General features: G+C 45.2%; 1 protein-coding gene across 1 annotated transcript in view; it reads right to left on the minus strand.

Annotated features, from left to right (window-relative positions):
* Window positions 1-590: 590 nt before the first annotated feature.
* Window positions 591-22568, minus strand: part of LOC134611085 (heterogeneous nuclear ribonucleoprotein R) — a 119593-nt gene continuing 97615 nt past the window's right edge. The window contains exon 11 of the mRNA XM_063454672.1: window positions 591-3114. The gene's annotated coding sequence lies outside the window, so the exon portion shown is untranslated. The remainder of the gene's footprint in view (window positions 3115-22568) is intronic.

A 22568-nucleotide genomic window follows, 5' to 3' on the forward strand; every position in this document is an offset into this window, starting at 1 on the left:
ATAGTTTACATCACACAAAATCTTACTAGGTTTGCATACTTAAATATTTTTATGATAACATGCATTCTATTTAAATTAAATGCATTTGAGAATAAGGTTTATTTTCAGTACTGAATACTGAATAAAGATGGAGAAAATGCATAAAGGTTGTGCTGTGGCATATCAGCATTGCAGTATCAATAATATCACTCTAAGGAGTAGTAAACACATGGAGGTCATATTCTACCTATATATAGAAAATGATAATCTCAGATAAAGCACAGTTTTTAAATAAAGTTCATCAGTACCTACCTGGTAGCACAGGTGACTTTAAATTACAGGATACATGAAGAGACTGAAAAAGCATAGCCAGATATTGTCCTACGTACTGTTACTGCCTCTCTATTTTTCAATGATCATTTGTTTTGAACTGAGGTAATAAAACATACCTTGTTTCCAGCGCCTCACATGTCCACTGGCGCTAGTCCCGTCCATGATCCGCCTCCGTTTCTGAAACCATCAGAATTTAGCATCTCAACCAATCCAATGCTTTCTTAACCCCTTAAGGACACATGACGTGTGACATGCCATGATTCCCTTTTATTCCAGAAGTTTGGTCCTTAAGGGGTTAAAGAGCTTAGATTGCAAGTAGGAGGGACGGGGGTGGGGCCAAACCCCGGCTTGGCCATTTAGAATCTCCTCAGAGATGCATTGAATCAATGCATCTCTAAATGGAAAGTTCAGTGTCTCCATGCAAACACTGTGCAGCACTGCCCCAGTAGCACATCCAGTGGGCATTTGAGGAGTGGCCACTGGAGGTGTCCCTAAGGGGCAATGCAAACACTGCCTTTTCTCTGAAAAGACAGTGTTTACACCAAAAAGCCTGCAGGAACTGACTATACTCACCATAATAAGTACAGTAAGCTGTATTTGTTCTGGTAACTTTAGTGTTCCTTTAATAATAATAATCCAGATATTTAAACAGCCTACCATTAACAGCTACCTAAATCATTTCTTAAAGAGCCACCAGAGTGCTTATGTAGGTACACATTAGATAACTGTCCCTTATTTCAGCAATTGGAAAATGTTTGGTAAATAGCAATTTTTCAAATCAAACAGCACAATGTGTTCTGCAAGGATAAGAGCTCAAGGTAGTTAAACTGTATCACCGGAGCCCTGGAGAATGAGATGTGGTCATGAAACGTAAAATAAGCATGGCGGAATATCCTTTGAAAATGTTTAATTTCTGGATATTTGAACCATAAAATGATCTAGACGTATTTTGTGCCCACTCTTCACCAACATTAGGATCATTAGTGATGTAATAAATATTTTTTTTTAAAAATGGAGAGAGAGAGAGAGAGAGAGAGAGAGAGAAAGAGAATGAGCAGAACAGTATGGCTGATAAAAGCATGAAAAAGGGGTTTATGAGGTGTTTTTTAATTTTTAAATAAATATAACACTATTCAGCCACAACTTTAAAACTGCCTACTTAATATTGTGTAGGTCCACCTCGTGCTGTGAAAACAGCTCTAATGCATGGACCTTAGAATGTGTCCTGTGCTATCTGGGACCAAGATATTAGAAGCAGATTCTTGAAGTCCTGCTAGTTTCAAGGTGAGCTCTCCATGGATTGTATGTGTTGTTCAATCACATTGCACAGATACTCAATCAGATTGAGATCTAGTGAATTTGGAGGCCAAAGCAATTTTTGGAGTGTGGCAGGGTGCATTAGTCTGCTGAAAGAGGGCACAATTTTAGGAAACATAATTGGTGTATGTGGTGCGCAACAATCTCTAAGTAGGTGGTACATGTCAAGGTAACATACACACAAATGCCAGGACCAAAGGTGTCCCAGCAGACAATTAGGCAGAGCATAATACAGTCTCTGCCGGCCTGCTTTCTTCCCATAGTTCATCCTGTTGCCATCTCTTCCCAATGTAAAAAACACACATGTATCCAGCCATCCACCTTATCTAAAAGAAAATTTGACTAATCATACTAGGCAACCTGTTTCTATTGCTCAATTTCTGACGCTCACAGCAGTGGTCATAATGGGCACTCTGACCGGTCTAGCTATGCAGCCCCATACTCTGCAAACTGAAATTCACTGTGTGTTCTGACACATTCATATCATGGCCAGTAATTTGAGTTACAGTAGCTATTCTGTATGAGTAGACCAGATGGGCTAGCCTTCCCTCCCCACTTGCATTAATGAGCCTTGGGCACCCATGACCCCGATGCTGTCCTGCTTGTCCTTCCTTGCACCACTTTTAGTAGGTACTAATCACTGCTTACCTAGAACACCCCAAACTTGTTTTGGAGATACCCTGACCCAGTCGTCTAGGCAACACTATTTGGCACTTGTAAAAGTCATTCATATCTCCTTCGCTTGCCCATTTTACCTGCTTCAAACACAATCCCAATATATCCCCCATCCCTTGAAAGGTGCCACTATAATGATATAACCAGCTATTCACTTCACCTGTCAGTGGTTTTAATGTTGTGGCAGATCAGTGTAGTTCACAGGGAGACAAGGCAGTTTGGACCATAGTTTTATTCCTGTATTTTCATGAATTAAATTGATGCTACAGAATAACTTCTCTCACAAACCTCTGCTGGGGGTGGAGTTCATATTTAGCATTTCCGCTTAATATAATGACTGCAAGAATCTGCAGCTAAAGATAAAACAAAGGTGATGCTTTTCCTTAGTTTTAAATGCATATCTACCTACATATTGTTATGTATGTAGATATGCATTTATTTGTATTTCTAATACATGCGGGTGTCACTTAAGAGTATGTCATTCACAAAACGCTGGAGCTAATGAGGAAGAAGCCTGGACAGGCTTGCTTTACATGAAAACATTTTTTTTATTAGATTTGCTTGGGAATAAAGTTATCTGAACTATATATTCTGAGACAAACTGCTTTAATCAGGCAAGGAAAATTATGACTAACTTCCAGGCAAAATAAATAGTAACTACTATGTCCCTTTTTGTTTTCCTAATCATCATTGGAGAGTGAATAAGCAGACATATAGACCTGGCCTGAGTAATAATTTATGATAAGGCTCGATCAACCCTTTATAACATACTTACTGTAATTCTGGCTTACCCATTCTTTTTGGAACAACCTGCAAAAAAGTACAACATTATTTATCAGATTTTAAGATTAAAAAAAAAAACAATTAGATTACATTACAGATAAAACCATAAAATGTTTTGCGATAAAAAAAAAATAATTTAACTTGGGAGGAAACAAAGTGACTTGTTTTATAATTCATTATGGAAGTTAACTTCACAGTGAGAACTGGCCTGTTCAAAATCACCTTTTTGGTTTACATCATAAACTGGCAGAATCAAACACTCACTAAAGGTCTGCAAATCCAGAAGACTAACAGTGCAGTTAATGACCAAGGATTCTAGAAAGCACATATGTGTATTTCACTTACAGAGAAAATGTGGTGCAATTTGTACAAATTACTAATAAATAAATAAAATGGCAAAGTTATATAATATAAAAAAAGGTCTGCATATTGGGAGTTAAAAGATTTATTTTAAACACCACTCCAGGAATCATAAGCACCACAGAAGGTAAAAGACCACTCCAGGAATCATAAGCACCACAGCAGGTAAAATCATTTGCTAATGACTTGACTGCTTATCTAGGTCCGCTGGGAACTGCTCCCTGCCTCTTCTCTTCTGGTCCTGAATTTAGAAACTCCTGCTAGGAGTTTCCATTAGCTCTCCTGGTCCAAGCCCTGCAGTACACTGCTCAATTCCTCAATTAGGCAGAAGCTCTCCATTCTGAGCTAAGTCAGGGAGAGTGATAAGCAGGTTCTCTCAGGCAATGAGCTGACCCAAGCTCAGGGGAGTTAACTGAAAATTAATTTAGAAGGGATACTGTAGGTACCCAGACCACTTCAGCTCATTGACGGGCCTGGTCCACTATCGCAGGTACATAGACTATGTGTTTTTTTAATATGGAATGGGGATCAATGTTCCCTTGATCTATTTTTAAAATTTTTAAATCTTAATCAAAGAAATATTGTGCTGACTTGTGAATACAGCAAGTCTAGTGTACATTTTTTGGATCTCTAAATATTTATTGCAGATGGAAATATTAACACACAAACCTTTTTTTTTAAAAAGTAGATACTAATAGTTTTCACTGTGCATCTTGGTTACAAAATATTCCAAAAGGACAGTTTTTACGGATTTTTTTTAAATTGTAGTAATAAGGATGATTTTAGCTCCCTAGCTAATTTAAAAGATCAGTTTTTAGCCAAAAACAATGATCCTGATTTTTTTGGACAAAAGGTTATTGGAGGTTAGTACAATAAATATAATCAACCCGGCGAGCAGCGATCGCGGCCCGCGCATACAGTATTTGCGCGCAAACGGTGGCCATATTGGATCTCGCGGAACGCGATATCCAAGTCGGCCATCTTTGTCTCCTACCAGATCGTGATTCACACAATCTAGTTTCTCTCCAACACTCAGTAATCACAGGCTGCACTCGTTTTTAAGGCTGATTTAGACTTTATGTGGGATACTCCATCAAAATCCTGATTCAATATTACTACAGTTACACATGCTACTAAGGATTGAGTCACTCTGAACTGGTTATTACTATTATTACTATTACAGCGGTGACCCCCCCCTACGCTTGGTAACCCCCAGACGTGAATTACGCTGGAATCAGTGGCATAAGCAATTCAGGGGTGACCCCCCTCTGTGATGGGGTGACCCCCCCACAATAAATTGAATATACATGATACCGGCACCCTCCACACTACGACTGGGGTGACCCGTAAAGTACCTCCTAATCACCAAGGAGGCAAAGAGTACTTTACTAAGGCTCCACTTGGCTATACTTATTCAGTGACCCCCAAATCATAATAAGGGCTCCACGCCCTGGACGGGCTCCGTCCCGATTACATGACCGCTCATCCCGGTCTCACAGAGGGTGACCCCCTCCCTAGCCCATATATATATATATATATATACATACATACACACACACACACACACACACACACATATATATAATATACAGATATATATCTACCAACCAAGTGGTTGTGTCTATTTGACGACACTGGGTGAACCTTGGTCGTAAGTGGAAGGCCACTGTATTATTATCCACGTACTTTGGTACCAGAACCTATCCCGTCTTCCACAGACAGAGAGACCTACTGCCACAATATGAGCGAATCACCGCAACCACCTCCACCCGACTTCCAGTCGATGATTAACACAGCCGTGGCAGCCTCAATGGAAAAGGCTATCGCCAAGTTACTGGTCCAAAACCCGAAAGGGGACACATTTCTGGCTGAGAAAACCAATGGAGAAGGAGGTGCGTGCAAGACTAAGGGCCGAATGCCCAAGACCCATACTACCAGACAAAAATGCACACACCCCGGAATTCGATACCACTGTGGTTTTATTCATGTCACGAGCAGGCCGTGACCCACGTAAAGGCATTGAGAAGGGCCTGAAGGCCTCCCAAGATAAATTACTGGACATGCTCGGTCCATTAGCCAAGATCCTATACTTTGCGGATCCGGCCCTCACAAGAGGCACTGCACTAGATGCCCACGACATCCGAGAATGGGCACAACGAGCAACACAAATGTCACCATGTGCGCAGAGAGACACAAGGCTGCGTTACTAAAGATGGATTCCAAACTCCTAGATCTGGGCAAGAAGGAAATGGGACCTCTGGCGAATGGCAAACTCTTTGGAGATTCATTCATCGGCGAATTAAAGAAGCATGTAAATTTGTTCACTACTTTAAGTAAAGCACAAACATCTATTAAACAAGTTTTCCGCAACCCCACACCACACAGAGGGGTTTTCGGCAGGGCTGGTCGCCAGAGGGGCCGAGCCACCAGCCGCTTCTGGCCCACAGGCCCCAGGAATCAGACGGCACAAGCCTTCTTCCCATCCTCAAGAACACCTTTCTCTAGGGGATTCTTCCGTCCCAGAGGAGCACGCACCCGCGGCCGCTTCAATGCAGGTGAGCACTCCACATCTAATGTATTTCCAGTCACATATAACAGCAGGCAGACTGATTCTTTTTTCAGAAAACTGGGAAAAGATATCCTCAGATACCTGGATCCTCCAAACGATTATGGGTTACAAGATCAACTTTGCTGATACACCAGTGCAAACCCGCCGCCCAACCCCGATACGGGTGTCGATGGCGCACGCGAAACTCAGACGACGAGATCCGAGCGTTATTCGACAATGGAGAAGTCGAATTCGCTCCGGACGATACAGGCTTTATCAGCAACATATTCGTAGTCCAAAAGAAAACGGGGAACTGCCGACCCGTCATCAATTTGCAACAAACACATTCGTAACCTACAGACATTTCAAAATGGAAAGGCATACACCTCCTCAGAGACCTACTACTGGAATCCGACTGGTTCACTCGACTAGATTTAAAAGACGCTTACCTGTCTGTCCCGATAGCCCATGCCAGACGACCTTTCCTACGCTTCCGCTGGAAGGATCGCACATGCCAATTCACATGCCTACCATTCGGCCTCAGTTCAGCCCCTTGGTGCTTCACAAAACTGCTGAAGCCAGCCATGGCGCATCCAAGAGCAAAAGGTATCCGTTGCATGATCTACCTGGACGACATACTGATATTTTTCTTTTCTGGAATCCTTAGGCTTCATTGTGAACAGAGAAAAGTCATCACTCTCTCCATCGAGAACCGTCCAGTTCCTAGGATTCGAGATAGACTCGTTAACATGCATCCTACGCCTTCCCAAATCGAAAATAGCGAATATTCGAAAAGAGATACGACGGGTTGTCCGAAAGGACACGATCCCGCTACACCTCCTGGCCAGGATAGTCGGGTTACTGTCGTCCTCCATACAAGCAATCTTCCCGGGACCTCTCCACTACCGGGCCATGCAAAGATTGAGAGCTCACCACCTGAGACTAGGACACTCATACGACCAAGAGGTCACGATAACTGCGGAGGTACGGACAGAACTTAGTTGCTTAGTTGGTGGCTCCTTCACATGGAAGCCTGGAAGGGCAGAGCCATATTCAGACCGAACCCTGACTTCATACTGGAATCGGACGCCAGCCTTTGGGGCTGGGGAGCCCATTGCACACATGCATGCACAGGGGAACCTTGGTCAGGAGAAGAGAAACTACTACACATCAATTGTCTAGAACTGTTTGCAGGCTCATTTGCGATACGCAGCCTGGGGCCAAACACATGTCCAATTGCTGCATACTCCTACGCATGGACAATATATCCGCAGTCCAGTACATAAACCACTTGGGCGGAGCCAAGTCGCGAGCCCTGACGGAGGCTACGAGGGACATTTATCGGTTTTGTCTTCCCTGCAACATAACTATCAGGGCGGAATACCTACCAGGGATCAACAACCTCACGGCGGATTGGTTCTCCCGACACTGGCCGGACAGCAGCGACTGGCACCTAGACACATCAATTTTCAACATGGTGAGAGCGATAAGAGGACCCTACACATAGACCTTTTTGCCTCACAAACAAACGCCCAACTACCGAGATACTACAGCTGGATACCGGACTCGCAGAGCGAAGCGGTGGATGCATTTCTACAACAATGGCCCCCGATCGGAGCCTATGCATTCCCACCGTTTTCGTTGTTGGCCAGAGTACTTCACAAACTACGCATGTCCAAGACATCGATGGTACTATTAACACCATTATGTAGAAGTCAGGCATGGTTCTCAGACCTACTGGCATTGTCACATGATCACCCACTGGTCCTACCTTCATTCTTCCTGCTCCTCACGAACCCGGAAGGGGAACCTCATCCACTAATCCTTCAGGAACGCCTGGAATTAGTGGCTTGGACTCTTTCAGGGGAGCTTGGGCAGTCTCAGACCTATCGCAAACGACTAAAAACCTACTATGGGATTCATGGGCACCAGGCGTAGCTACATGTCAGCATGGAATACATGGAATTGCTGGTGTATGGAAAGGGTTCTCGATCCCTTTACAGTTCCTGTTCCTGCCATACTAAATTTCCTATCCAACCAATTCTCTACAGGAAGATCATACCGTTCTATTAATGTTACACGCTCCGCTATCTCAGCAGCTCATGTTCCAGTTAACGGTATCCCAGTAGGCCAGGAGGCCTTGATATGTCGCTTACTACAGGGCATCAAGTTATCCAGACCACCGGCACCTAAATATAACCGGTTATGGGATGTAGATTTGGTTATTCGTTTCATCCATGACTGGCTGGATAATCCTGCTCTATCACTACGAGAACTAGCAGACAAACTCACACTGCTACTCTGCCTAGTTTCCTTCCGTCGTGTTTCGGATGTTCGAGCATTCGACGTGGACGGGTTTTCTATAACCCCAGACGGCATTAAGTTTTTGGAATCCCGCAGTATTTCCAGGTCTGTGCCTATCCTTTTTTCCCCAACGGTTCCTGGCCACTGTGTCGTCAACACTTTACTCCGTTATGTAGAGGTTACTGCCCCTTTACGCTCTTCCAGATCGGGACAACTGTTACTATCATATGCCAAACCATACAAACCGGTTACCACTACCACGTTGGCCAGATGGGTACGATGGCTCTCATCCCTAGTCGGGGTAGAAGGGTGTTTCGGGGCCCATTTGGTTCGAGGAGCGGCGGCCTCTAGGGCTTTCTCGGCGGGGGCCTCCTTGACGGACATTTTACGTACAGCGGATTGGATCAGAGAAAATACCTTCAGGGTTTTCTATTTCCGCCAATCCTTACACGTGTTATCGTTTTTGCCTCAGCGTTAAAAATGCAAAATAGGAAGCCTCCTGCCATGTGATAAAATTGTAGATTATGCTAACATAGTGTACCTATAATCTTAATAATGACAGGAGGCAAGTATTTCCCCCCCTTTTTTGGGTCTTTTCTGTCCCTCCTTATACTCTTAGGGTTTCTCTGATTATGATGGTTAATCTCATGCTATACATTATATATGATATAGGTAAAAACTGCTCTATAGGACTCTTAGATTGCATGCCACTAGATATTCATCCAATAAATTACAAGTTATGACCTTTTTATATAATCTGGACATATTGTTATGTTTCATCAATGAGTACTATACGAGGTATATTTATTAACTCCAAAGATTATGAGTATACTTTATATGTGGACAACAGTTATTTTCCACCACCTTTCACTTATTTCTGGCTTTTTCAGCATAACATCACTTCATGATGCAGAAGCTGGATTAACAGGATTCTCTCAAGTTTTACAACACAAGTTACCGGTGTTCAAGTTCGTTAAAGTTTTCGTTGTATTCCCGGACGTTTCCATAAACAGTTTACATCAAAGAAAGAAGAAATGAGATGCCTGTCAGGGACTTATATACAGGATGTGCTGGACTCTGATTGGTTAAAGTTTTTTTGATTGATTGACTTGTGCTGCTGGAGGCATAAGAAAATAAAGTTTATGCAAAATACTCGCCTCCTGTCATTATTAAAATTAAGATTATAGGTACACTATGTTAGCATAATCTACAATTCTCTGCCATTAAACTCTTAAGGACTGAGGCAGTTGTACAAGTTCAGATCAAAACAAAACTTTGAATTGCGCTGTTCAACCATAATTCACCTCTTTCATCTTAAATGCACCCACACTTATTATACGTTATTTTGTTCAGGAGAAACAGGACTTAAATTCATATCAAATATTAAAATATGAAACATAATGATTAAGTATTTTAGCCAGTGTTCGTGACTAAGTGGCTACTTAAAAAAAAAAAAAAAAAGACTGGACACCCCCCTTTTGTAATACCTTGGGTTGTCTACTTTTGTAAATGGTATGCCATCATGGGGGTAATTATCATTTCTTGACTACCATACGGTCTCAAAGGCAACAACCACTCTGGCAAATTTTTATGTTTAAAAAAACAAACAAACAAAAAAAACAGAAATGCAAACTGTAACGGAATGCAGTATATTAGTCCACGATATCCGTTGGTATCTTCAGGAAATCCACAGTCAGAGTAGAAAGCAAGGCAATATCCCCAATCCTCCCAATAACCGGACGAAACACAGTTTGGGAGTCAACTAACTCGGTTTATTCACAGGCAGCGTATTTATGCAGTTCCCCATGCAAGGGGTTTCCATACAGATATTCCAGGGGATTTCTCCCAACATGCATTGTGACTTTCCCAACAGGCATCGCTGCACGAGAAGGATACTCCCACTAAAATGGACGATTAAGTGGATTATCCCCTCGTGCAGCAAAACCGACAATTGACATTAAAATACATAATTCCCGTAATATTCGGTACTTTAGAATAACCGAACGTTCGGTAGATAGCTGGGGTCGGGGCGCACACTTTGTGAGAATACCGCTCCGATCCCAGCTGAATTGACCGAACGCCGCACATAATACATTTAAACATCAAGGTGAGTTTAAAAGTACCGAATAAGTACGGGACACATAATGTACCGAACGCGGTACTCCCGAACGCTCTGGAAGTCCAGCGGTGTTCGGATCACTGAGTAGCCGTTTCCAGTTCCAGGCTCTCGACGACCGAACACCGCTGCAGAGACAAAGGATCCAAGATGGCCGACCGCCGCATGGTCGGTAGGGGATCGACGGCCACCTAGGAGAGCCCTTAAGTACCGATTGCAACAATGTTGCAACCGGTTAATTGGTGCCACACGACCTGTGAATGTGTGGTCTACCTGGGGAGTCCACATTCGTACGGCGAACGGCCAGGATAGCCGTGTTTCGTCGTACGAATGCTTTGTATGCTGGCGGCATACGGCTGCCAGCATGCGAACGGTCACAATACAATACACATACAGTCAACGGAACACGTTATACATTCAGCCTACGGACAACCTGCAATGAACATAGTTCAGAAGTGGCTAGGTTTGCCACAATGCTCCCCCAGAACCAAGCCGGCATACACAGTCTGATCCTAACGGATCGGCTTGGGGATGTCCGGGAGAGTACTCACAGATCACTTCTCGAGTTCAGTCTGTCTGGATAACCCGTCAGCGTTACCGTTTTGTTTTCCTGGCCGGTAATGGATAGTAAAGTCAAAGGGCTGCAGCGCCAAACTCCAGCGCAGCAGCCGGGCATTGTCTCCGGACACACGGTTTAGCCACACTAACGGGTTGTGATCTGTGAGTAAGGAAAAAGGTTGTCCGTACAGATATGGCTGCAACTTTTTAAGGGCCCACACCACGGCCAGGCATTCTTTCTCGATGGCGGCGTAGCTCACTTCCCGGGGTAGTAGCTTGCGGCTTAGATAGGCTACGGGGTGTTCTCCGCCATCGGCTCCCACTTGGCTCAGTACTGCCCCCAATCCAAACATGGAAGCGTCTGTGTGAACAAGAAATCTTTTAGTTGGATCAGGAGCAGTTAACACAGGAGCATTGGTGAGAGCTGTTTTGAGTTGTTGGAATGCCTGCTCACACTCTGGGGCCCAGACAACCAGTCGGGGAAGGTTCTTTTTGGTCAGGTCCGTTAGGGGTTTGGCCAGGGTGCTATAGTCGGGGACGAACTTCCTGTAATAGCCTGCCGTCCCTAAGAACGCCAGCACCTGGGTCTTAGTCCTGGGGGTAGGCCACTTTGCTACGGCCTCAATCTTGGCGGGCTCAGGCCTCTGCTGCCCACATCCTACACGGTGGCCCAGATACTGTACCTCGGCCATACCTATGTGGCACTTGCTAGGTTTTAGGGTTAACCCAGCCTCCCCAATGCGATCTAGGATCGCCCCTATGTGGTGTAGGTGGTCTTCCCAGGTCTGGCTGAAGATGGCTATGTCATCTAGATAAGCACAGGCATATTCCTGAAAACCGTCCAGTAGCCGATCTACCATCCGCTGAAAGGTAGCCGGAGCGTTTTTCATCCCGAAAGGCATGACCTTGAATTGGTACAGGCCAAACGGGGTGACAAACGCCGACTTGGGGATGGCGTCATCGGCTAGAGGAATCTGCCAGTACCCCTTACACAAATCAATGGTAGTGAGGTACTGGCCCCGTGCCATCTTATCTAACAGCTCGTCTATCCGGGGCATCGGGTAGGCATCAGACACCGTTTTGCCATTTAGCCTCCGGTAGTCGACACAGAATCGGGTGGTGCCATCCTTTTTAGGTACCAGGACTACCGGCGATGCCCAGGGGCTATCGGAGGGTTCGATAACCCCTAGCTGCAGCATTTCGTCTAGTTCGGCTTTCATATGGGTACGGACTGATTCCGGAACCCTATATGGAGCTTGGCGCATAGGTAGCTGTCCCGGGGTCTCTACTCGGTGAGTGGCTAAAGGAGTGTACCCAGGTAAATTGGAGAAGGTAGTCCCTTTGGCTACAATCAGCGCCTGTACCTGGGCACGCTCCTGGGGACTTAGCCGCTCCCCCAGCTGGACTCCCCGGGAAGGCTCTATCTGTTCCTCGGGTTCTAGTAGGTCAGGTAAGGGTAGGTTCTCCTGATCCTCTAAGGAGGAGGCACAGATTGCCGTCACATCCTCGATCCTCTCATGGTAGGGTTTGAGCATGTTCACGTGGAGCATGCGTCTCTTCCCTACCCCTGAGCAGGGGCCGATCACATAGGTAGTGTCGCATCGCTGCTCCACTACCTGGTATGGGCCTTGCCAGATGGCCTGCAGCTTATCGGTGCGGACGGGCTTTAAGATCAAGACCTTCTGTCCCACCTGAAAGCTGCGGTCCCTGGCTCCTCTATCGTACCAGCGCCGCTGGCGTTGCTGGGCCGCCTGGAGGTTGGTGTGTACAGCCTGGGTTAGCGCCTCCAGACGGTCCCTGCAGTGGCGTACTAAGGGGGGGGCGGCCCGCCCCGGGTGCCACTGACTAGGGGGGTGCCATGACTTCCAGTGTCATGTGTCACCCCCCATCATTACGCTGCGCACAGCCGCAGCACCTTTGCGGCCAAACTCCGGCGGGACTTCCTTCTTTATGAGGAGGAGGGGGAGGAGCGTTGCGGGCCGCGGCGTTGCGCAACGTGATGACGACGTGCGCAGCGCCGGAAGTCCGCCTTCACGGATCTTCAGCGGAAGGATCCATTCCATCCATGCAAGCAAGGCATCATCAAAATGTAAGTAGAAAGTAGTTATTTTATGTCTGGGGCTGAATTAATTAAAGGGGGGGGGGTGGATTAATTAAAGAGGGGGTGGATTAATTAGAGGGGGGTGGATTATTTAGAGGGAGGTTGGATTAATTAGGGGGGTGGATTAATTAGAGGGGGTGGATTAATTAGAGGGGGGTGGATTAATTAGAGGGGGTGGATTAATTAGAGGGGGGTGGATTAATTAGAGGGGGTGGATTAATTACAAGGGGGGTGGATTAATTAGAGGGGGGTGGATTAATTAGAGGGGGGGTGGATTAATTAGAGGAAGGGTGGATTAATTAGAGGAGAGGGGGTGGATTAATTAGAGGGGGTGGATTAATTAAAAGGGGGGTGGATTAATTAGAGGAGGGGGTGGATTAATTAGAGGGGGGTGGATTAATTAGAGGGGGTGGATTAATTAGAGGGGGTGGATTAATTAGAGGGGGGTGGATTAATTAATGGGAGGGTGGATTAATTACAGGGGGTGGATTAAATAGAGGGAGGTGGATTAATTAAAGGGAGGGTGGATTAATTAGAGGGGGTGGGTTAATTAGAGGGAGGTGGATTAATTAGAGGAAGGGTGGATTAATTAGAGGGAGGGTGGATTAATTAGAGGGGATGGATTAATTAGAGGGGGGTGGATTAATTAGAGGGGGTGGATTAATTAGAGGGGGTGAATTAATTAGAGGGGGTGAATTAATTAAAGAGGGGGTGGATTAATTAGAGGGGGTGGATTAATTAGAGGGGGTGGATTAATTAGAGGGAGGTGGATTAATTAGAGGGAGGTGGATTAATTAGAGGGGGTGGGTTAATTAGAGGGAGGTGGATTAATTAGAGGAAGGGTGGATTAATTAGAGGGAGGGTGGATTAATTAGAGGGGATGGATTAATTAGAGGGGGGTGGATTAATTAGAGGGGGTGGATTAATTAGAGGGGTGGATTAATTAAAGAGGGGGTGGATTAATTAGAGGGGGTGGATTAATTAGAGGGGGTGGATTAATTAGAGGGAGGTGGATTAATTAGAGGGAGGTGGATTAATTAGAGGGGGTGGATTAATTAGAGGGAGGTTGATTAATTAGAGGGGGGTGGATTAATTAAAGGGAGGGTGGATTAATTAGAGGAGGTGGATTAATTAGAGGGGAGTGGATTAATTAGAGGAGGGCGGATTAATTAGAGGGGGCGGATTAATTAGAGGGGTGGATTAGAGGGGTGTGGTTTAATTAAAGAGGGGTGTGGTTTAATTAAAGAGGGGGTGGATTAATTAAAGGGGGTGCAGCACGGGGGAAGTTTATTTAGAGGGGGTATGTTTAATTAAAGGTGGGGTGCAGGTTTTTTTTTTTTAATTAAGGGGGTTGCAGTATTTTAATTATTAAGGGAGGATGTGCACTGCAGATTTTTGTTTTTTATTAAGGGGGTGTGCAGGGTTTTTATTAAGGGGGTTGTGCATGTTTTTTTGTTAGGGGGGTTGTGCAGGGTTTTTATTAAGGGGGTTGTGCATGTTTTTTTGTTAGGGGGTTGTGCAAGTTTTTTGTTTTTTAATTAAGGGGGTGTGCAGGGTTTTTATTAAGGGTGTGCAGGTTTTTGTTTTTTTAAGGGGGTGTGCAGCTTTTTTTTTTTTAATTAAGGGGGATGTGCAGGGTTTTTTATGTGTAGGGAGTGTATGCAATTTATGTGATCGGGGTGCAGGGTTTTTATATGAAGGGCGAAGGGCAGGGGTTTTCTAGAAGGGGCGAGACCAGGGGCTTTGTAGAAATGGGCAGGGGAGGAGTTTTCTAGAAGTTTCTCACCAGGCCCTTTCTACAAAAGCACTGGTCTTCCACCTTCTACAAAAATGGCGCATTTATACAAAACCCCTGCCCTGGCCCCCTTCTACAAAACCTCTGCCCAAGCCGCTACATCTTTTGAACCCAAATCCCTTTCTTATGCTATTTCTAAGGATCCGCTCAATAAAGTGGTATGGGTGCCAGGTCCCTCTAGTTTTAACCCTGCAGCTGAAAACATATGTTTCACTGAGGGTTAATCCAGCCTCTAGTGGCTGTCTCACTGACAGCCGCTAGAGGCGCTTCCGCAATTCTCACTGTAAAACTCACCGTGAGAAGACGCTGGACGTCCATAGGAAAGCATTGAGTAATGCTTTCCTATGGGCAGTTTGAATGCACATGCGGCTCTTGCCGCGCATGCGCATTCGGATCTAACGTCGGCAGGGGGAGGAGAGGTCACCAGCGCCGAGGGAGCCCGACGCTGGAGAAAGGTAAGTGGCTGAATGGGTTTTAAGGGGTGACCTCTTCTCCCCCGCCGACGTCAGCTCCCGAGTGGAGCCGAATGCACATGCGCGGCAAGAGCTGCGCGCACATTCAAACAGTCCATAGGAAAGCAAAATATTGTGGCTGTTTTCTTAAATTTTTATTATGGGGGGGGGGGGGGGGGTGCCACACTCAGGGTCCGCCCCGGGTGCCAAATGCTCTAGGTACGCCCCTGGGTCCCTGAACTCCAGGACGTATGATATGATAGGGGTTTCGTTAGTGGGACTCTCTCCCTCCCAGTGTTCCCTAATCAAATTCAAGGGTCCTCGCACCCTCCTCCCAAATAGTAGCTCAAACGGGGAGAATCCTGTCGACTCCTGGGGAACCTCTCTATAAGCAAAGAGTAGGTGAGGCAGGAACCTCTCCCAGTCTTTGTGGGTCTCCCCGAACGTCCGAAGCATCTGCTTCAGCGTCCCGTTGAACCGCTCACATAGCCCATTGGACTGGGGGTGGTAGGCGGAATTAACTATTGGCTTAATGCCACACACCTTCCACAGATGTTGGGTAACTTCGGCCGTAAATTGGGTACCTCGGTCTGAGATGATCTCTTGGGGAAACCCTACCCGGGAAAATACCTTCATTAAGGCTTCCGCTACGGTCTCAGCGTGGATATTAGAGAGAGCTACAGCTTCGGGGTACCTGGTGGCGTAGTCCACTATAGTTAGAATATATCTTTTGCCAGAGGGACTGGGTTTTGGCAAGGGCCCTACGATATCCACCGCTACTCGGCTGAAGGGTTCCGCAATGATGGGTAGGGGACATAGCCTGGCCTTGTGGCGATCCCCTCTTTTACCTACACGCTGGCAGACGTCGCAGGAGGTGCAATACTGGCGCACGTCCTGAGAGATCCCGGGCCAGAAGAAGGCATGGGTCAAACGGTATCGGGTACGGGTCATCCCCAGGTGTCCTGACAAGGGAATGTCATGCGCAATTCTCAGCAGCTCCTGTCTATATTTCTGGGGTACCACTAGCTGTTTATTAGTTAAGGTGACAGACCCCCCCACATCTTTTGCCGTGACACGGTATAGCAACTCTTTCTCCCAGATGAACCGCTCCCCCTCTAGCCCTGCTTGGTCTGTTTGTGCCCTGTCCCTATATACTTGGAGGGTGGGATCGGTCTGGACTTCGGTCGCAAAAGTCGTCGGGGTATCCCAGGACATGGGGGTCAGTTGGGGAACAGGGTCTCTTACCTGAGCCTCAGAGTGTATCGGTGTAGCCGTGGTGCGAGCCTGTTGTCGGGTGGTTACGGGGTGTGCCTCCTGGTACGGAGCCTGGGGAATAAAAGCGGAAGTCATTTGGCCCAAGTCATTCCCCAGCACAACATCTGCAGGTAAATTCTGCATCAGCCCCACTTCCACAGTTCCCTCTCCCACACCCCAATCCAAATGAACCTTGGCAGTAGGTAGCCGGTATACTGCTCCCCCTGCCACCCGTACTGCCACTGAGCCGCCAGTGTGGGTTGTGCCTGGTACCAAATGTGGCGCAACCAAAGTTAGAGTGGCTCCTGAATCCCGGAGCCCTTGTACCTCCTTCCCCTCCAGGGTTACTAGCTGCCGGTGATGTTGTCGGTTGTCGGTGGCCCTGACCGACATTACCTCATGCAGCACCCCTAGAGGCTCCTCAATTTGAGCACTCAGCAATTCTTGGGTGGCGGGGGCTACCTGGTAATGGTGCGCAGCAGCCCTGGGTGCCAAATTTTGTCGCACTTGATTCCAAGCTTGCCTGCTCCTGTTTTGGGTGCACTCTCGAGAAATGTGCCCCCACTGTTTGCATGTGTGACACTGAATGTTCGCCCGACCGTTGTATCGGGAGGGGGGTGGTGGAGTATTCAGTGCTGGCCGGTGCAGGGGTACGGTGGGGCTGGTAGGGATAAAAGTATTGGGTGTCCCTGTAATCCGTGGGAGAGTCTTATTTTGGGCACCGTGATGCCTCCTGGCATCAAAATGCTGATCCGCCAATTTAGCGGCTTCGGGTAGGGTGAGTGGTTTACGGTCCCTCACCCATTCTTGTGCTTCCGGGGACAAACCATTAAAAAACTGTTCCAGCAGCATTAACTGCCTCAACTCCTCCATGTTTGTAGCGTTGCTGGCCTGTATCCAGCCTAGTGATGCTTGGTCCAGCTTGTGCGCCCATTCTGCATGTGAATCTTTCTCAGGCTTGCGCAAGCCCCGGAATTTCCGCCGGTACGCCTCTGGGGTAATAGCATACCTCTCTAAGATCGCCCTCTTTACCTTAGGGTAATCTTTGCTGTCCTCTCGGGGTACAGCACGGTAGGCTTCAGCTGCCCTACCGGATAATTTGCCTGCCAGCAGCGGCACCCATGTGCCGGGTTCCAAATCGTGCAAATCGCACAGCCGCTCAAAGTCCTGCAAATACCCATCAATTTTGTCCTTTTCTTCACAAAACGCTTTAAATGCGTGATGTGGGACTTTGGGCTTTACCTGTCCGTAGGTGGAGGCAGTAACAGACTCTGCCCTAGGCGGTGTTGCTGGTGTGCTGGTTGCCATCAGATAATCCTGTACATCCGATATCATCACGGTCATTATTTCCAGCGGTAATGGTTGTGGTAGGAACGCCAACCTGGTTCGTAGCTCTTTTTGGAATGGGGTCTCTTCCATGGCTGGTGGGGGTGTAGCGCTGCGGGCTTGGTCTCCCTCCATCAGTTCTGCGATCAGCACAGCCTTAGATTTGTTGCTGGCTATCTTACCCCTGGCTTCCAATAGTTCTTTTAAAGTCTGTCGTTTCAGTATGGTATAGTCAATCTCCATACGAATTGCCCTTGCTTTCCTTGTTCGGTAGTTCCAGTTTACACGAACGCTGCTTTTCGGCTGTAAGGTTCGGATCCCGTCGCTTGCCACCAATTGTAACGGAATGCAGTATATTAGTCCACGATATCCGTTGGTATCTTCAGGAAATCCACAGTCAGAGTAGAAAGCAAGGCAATATCCCCAATCCTCCCAATAACCGGACGAAACACAGTTTGGGAGTCAACTAACTCGGTTTATTCACAGGCAGCGTATTTATGCAGTTCCCCATGCAAGGGGTTTCCATACAGATATTCCAGGGGATTTCTCCCAACATGCATTGTGACTTTCCCAACAGGCATCGCTGCACGAGAAGGATACTCCCACTAAAATGGACGATTAAGTGGATTATCCCCTCGTGCAGCAAAACCGACAATTGACATTAAAATACATAATTCCCGTAATATTCGGTACTTTAGAATAACCGAACGTTCGGTAGATAGCTGGGGTCGGGGCGCACACTTTGTGAGAATACCGCTCCGATCCCAGCTGAATTGACCGAACGCCGCACATAACACATTTAAACATCAAGGTGAGTTTAAAAGTACCGAATAAGTACGGGACACATAATGTACCGAACGCGGTACTCCCGAACGCTCTGGAAGTCCAGCGGTGTTCGGATCACTGAGTAGCCGTTTCCAGTTCCAGGCTCTCGACGACCGAACACCGCTGCAGAGACAAAGGATCCAAGATGGCCGACCGCCGCATGGTCGGTAGGGGATCGACGGCCACCTAGGAGAGCCCTTAAGTACCGATTGCAACAATGTTGCAACCGGTTAATTGGTGCCACACGACCTGTGAATGTGTGGTCTACCTGGGGAGTCCACATTCGTACGGCGAACGGCCAGGATAGCCGTGTTTCGTCGTACGAATGCTTTGTATGCTGGCGGCATACGGCTGCCAGCATGCGAACGGTCACAATACAATACACATACAGTCAACGGAACACGTTATACATTCAGCCTACGGACAACCTGCAATGAACATAGTTCAGAAGTGGCTAGGTTTGCCACACAAACCTCTGTGACTTTTGAAAACACCATAAACCCTGCACATGAAGGGTACTGTTATACTCGGGAGACTTTGCTGAATAGAAATATTAGTGTTTCAAAACAGTAAAACGTATCACAGAAATTATATAGTCAGTAAAAGTGCTGTTTGTGTGTGGAAAATCAAAAAAATGGCCCTTTCACTGACAACATCATCGTTGTGATACGTTTTGCCGTTTTGAAACACTAATATTTGTGTTCCGCAAAGTCTGATTAAAACAGTATCCCATGTACAGGTTTTCTGGTGTCTTGGAACGTTACAGGGTTACATGTAGGGCTTGCGAACCAAATTCTGTGGACTTTATGCCTGGGTTTTCAGGCAGGTTGTAATTAACAGTGGTGTATCCAGGTTTTGTGCTGCCCTAGGCACGACAAAACTCAGGCGCCTCTATTACATAAATTTAAACGTAGAATTTAAACAAATATATATATATATATATATATATATACACATACACACACACACAAACACACGTATGTGTATGGATATATGGATTTTTTTTTAAATAATTTTCATTATATATATATATATATATATATATATATAAAGATTTATACATATATAATTTTGTTCCAAGTGTATTTTGATATCAATATATTAATATCAAAATACAGTTAGAATGAAATTACGCATATATAATTTTTATTTATTTATATTTTTTTTATAAATATAATGTTTTTATTTAAAAAAACATGTCATTCCAGACAGGCCCCCTGCTGTGGACGGCTATTGCGTCCATGTGATAGCGTCGTCATCGCGATCACAAGGGCCGGATCAGCCGCAGGGGGACTACCTGGGATGCCAGGTAAGTCCCCCATTGCGATCACCAGTGGGGGACCGCCTGCCATCCTTGAGAGGTTAAGAGGCAAAACATTTTTATTTACACCCATGCAGATGAAGCCACACCTCACCTGCCTGTAACTGACACAGCCTCCATGAAAAGATAGTTTCATGTTTCAATCAGATTTTAACTTGCTTTAGAAGTTTTAATTTCATGCCCTGTAAATAAAACTTTAATCACACAAAGGAGACTTTTCAGGGTCTAGCAGGATATTAACAGAGCAGAATTCCAGAAGTTTGGTCCTTAAGGGGTTAAACATGAGATCTCTCTTTACAGTAAGTGTTTAACCCCTTAAGACCGCAGGGCGTTCTATGCCGTCCTTATTTACATGGTTCTAAACACCGCAGGGTGGCATAGAACGCCGCCCTGTAATCTTTTCTACTTACCCGGTCGCCGGCGATCCCAGGCCGGCAAACGCGGTATGGGGACTTAACTGGGAGCCCAGGGAGTCCCCCCTCCATCCTCTTCGGCCCCCCTGGGTCATGTGATCGCGAGGACCCCGCGATCACATGGACGGCATAGCCGCCCAGGTCAATGCCAGCAGGCGGAGTGCCTGTAATGACAGGTACTTCCCCTGCTGCCTGAAAATAAAATAAGTTAAATCAGTGTAAAAATAAATAAGATATATATATATATATATATATACACACACACACACACACACAAATATACATACACTGTCTACGTGTATTTTAATATTTATACATTATATATTAATATCAAAATACACGTACAATGATATTGATTAAATATATATATAATTTTCATTATTTATATATATATATATATTTATATATAATAAAAAATATATAAATACGTTAAATTCAATTTAAAAAATAAAAAATATAAAGATAAATATATATATATACACATGCGTAATATCATTCTAAAATTAATATATATATATTGATATCAAAATACATGTAGAACGAAATATATATATAAAAAAATTATATATATATATATATATATATATATATATATACACACACATATATATATATAATAATTCTACGTATATCTTTATGTAATAATTTTTTGTTTCAAAACAGTAAAATATATTACAACGACGTTATCGTCAATGACAGTGAAATGTTTTGCATTTTTCACACACAAATGGCACTTACACTGATGATATTGTTGTGATACGGTTTACTGTTTTGAAACACTAATATTTGTGTTCAGCAAAGACCTTTTTAGCCCCTGACGAAGGAGTCTTGTACTCCGAAACGCGCGTCGGGTTGTTTCCACTTGGATTTCCCTCACCCACCGAGCACATCACGATGCACGAGGGAATCCATTATTGATACTCACTTATTTAGTATAATTTTCTCTTTTTTTCTTTTCGTTAACAGAATGGCTATGATTTCTCTTTAGAAGCTGGACTAACTTAGTAACAGTAGTTGAAAGGGACAGAGCATAGCTTTCTACTGAGAATAGAACACCCACGAAGGTGTTGGGGGGAGCTTACAGGAGTTTAGAATAGTGGATTACCAGGGAATTTTGAACCCCCTGTTTTCATTTACCACTTTATCCTACTACTCCTTAGCATTTAACCCACTCCTCTGGGCAATTCAAAAGCTATTGTTCAAACGGACATTTCGTGTCCCCCCTCATATTGTACCACACAGCTGTAGCTGTTACATTTGTGCAACCTTTAATTAAGATTTAAAATTTCAAGGGATGTAACAGCGGTAGAAGGGGACAGAGCATAGCTTTCTACTAAGAATAGAACACCCACGAAGGTGTTGGGGGGAGCTTACAGGAGTTTAGGATAGTGGACTACCAGGGAATTTGGAACTCCCTTCATTGCATTTACCACTTCATCCTATTACTCCTTAGCATTTAACCTACCCTTCGGGGCAACTTTAAAGCTACAGCTCAAACGGACACTTGGTGTCCCCCCTCATTTTGTACTACACTGCTGTAACTGTTACATTAGTCCAACTTCTATATAAGATTTAAAGGTATCATATTCTCTTTTCCTTCGAATTGTGGACCACTCTACCACCATCCATTTTTATTTCGGCATAATTTGCCTTGATTGGTATTGGGGTATTGAGATATATCCACTTAGGATCTGTTCTGATATCAAGCATTTATTGGACACGGACACGGACACATTGTATCCTCTCCACAGTTCATTAAATAAAGTTACAGTGTTTCACTGCTCATGTCAGGATACATGTTTGTCTAGGTTTTCCAATATCCATATGCTTGTTCTTAGCGATACCTTTTTAGGACATATTCAAGGTACAAGTCTATAAAATTGAGTTCTTTTCCAATACCAGGCTGATTGGGAGCGTCCCCCCCTCTTTCTTTTTTAAAGGGGGAGCTACCCAATCTACACAATCTCTCTACAGTTTTCATGTTCAGCAAAGTCTCCTGAGTATAAAAGTACCCTTCATGTACAGGTTTTATGGTGTTTTCTAAAGTTACAGAGTCAAATATAAGGCTTGAGTTTCAGTTTTTTCACATTAAAATTTGCCAGGTTGCC

Source organism: Pelobates fuscus, chromosome 1, assembly GCF_036172605.1.
Source record: "Pelobates fuscus isolate aPelFus1 chromosome 1, aPelFus1.pri, whole genome shotgun sequence".
NCBI classification, from domain to species: Eukaryota; Metazoa; Chordata; class Amphibia; order Anura; family Pelobatidae; genus Pelobates; species Pelobates fuscus.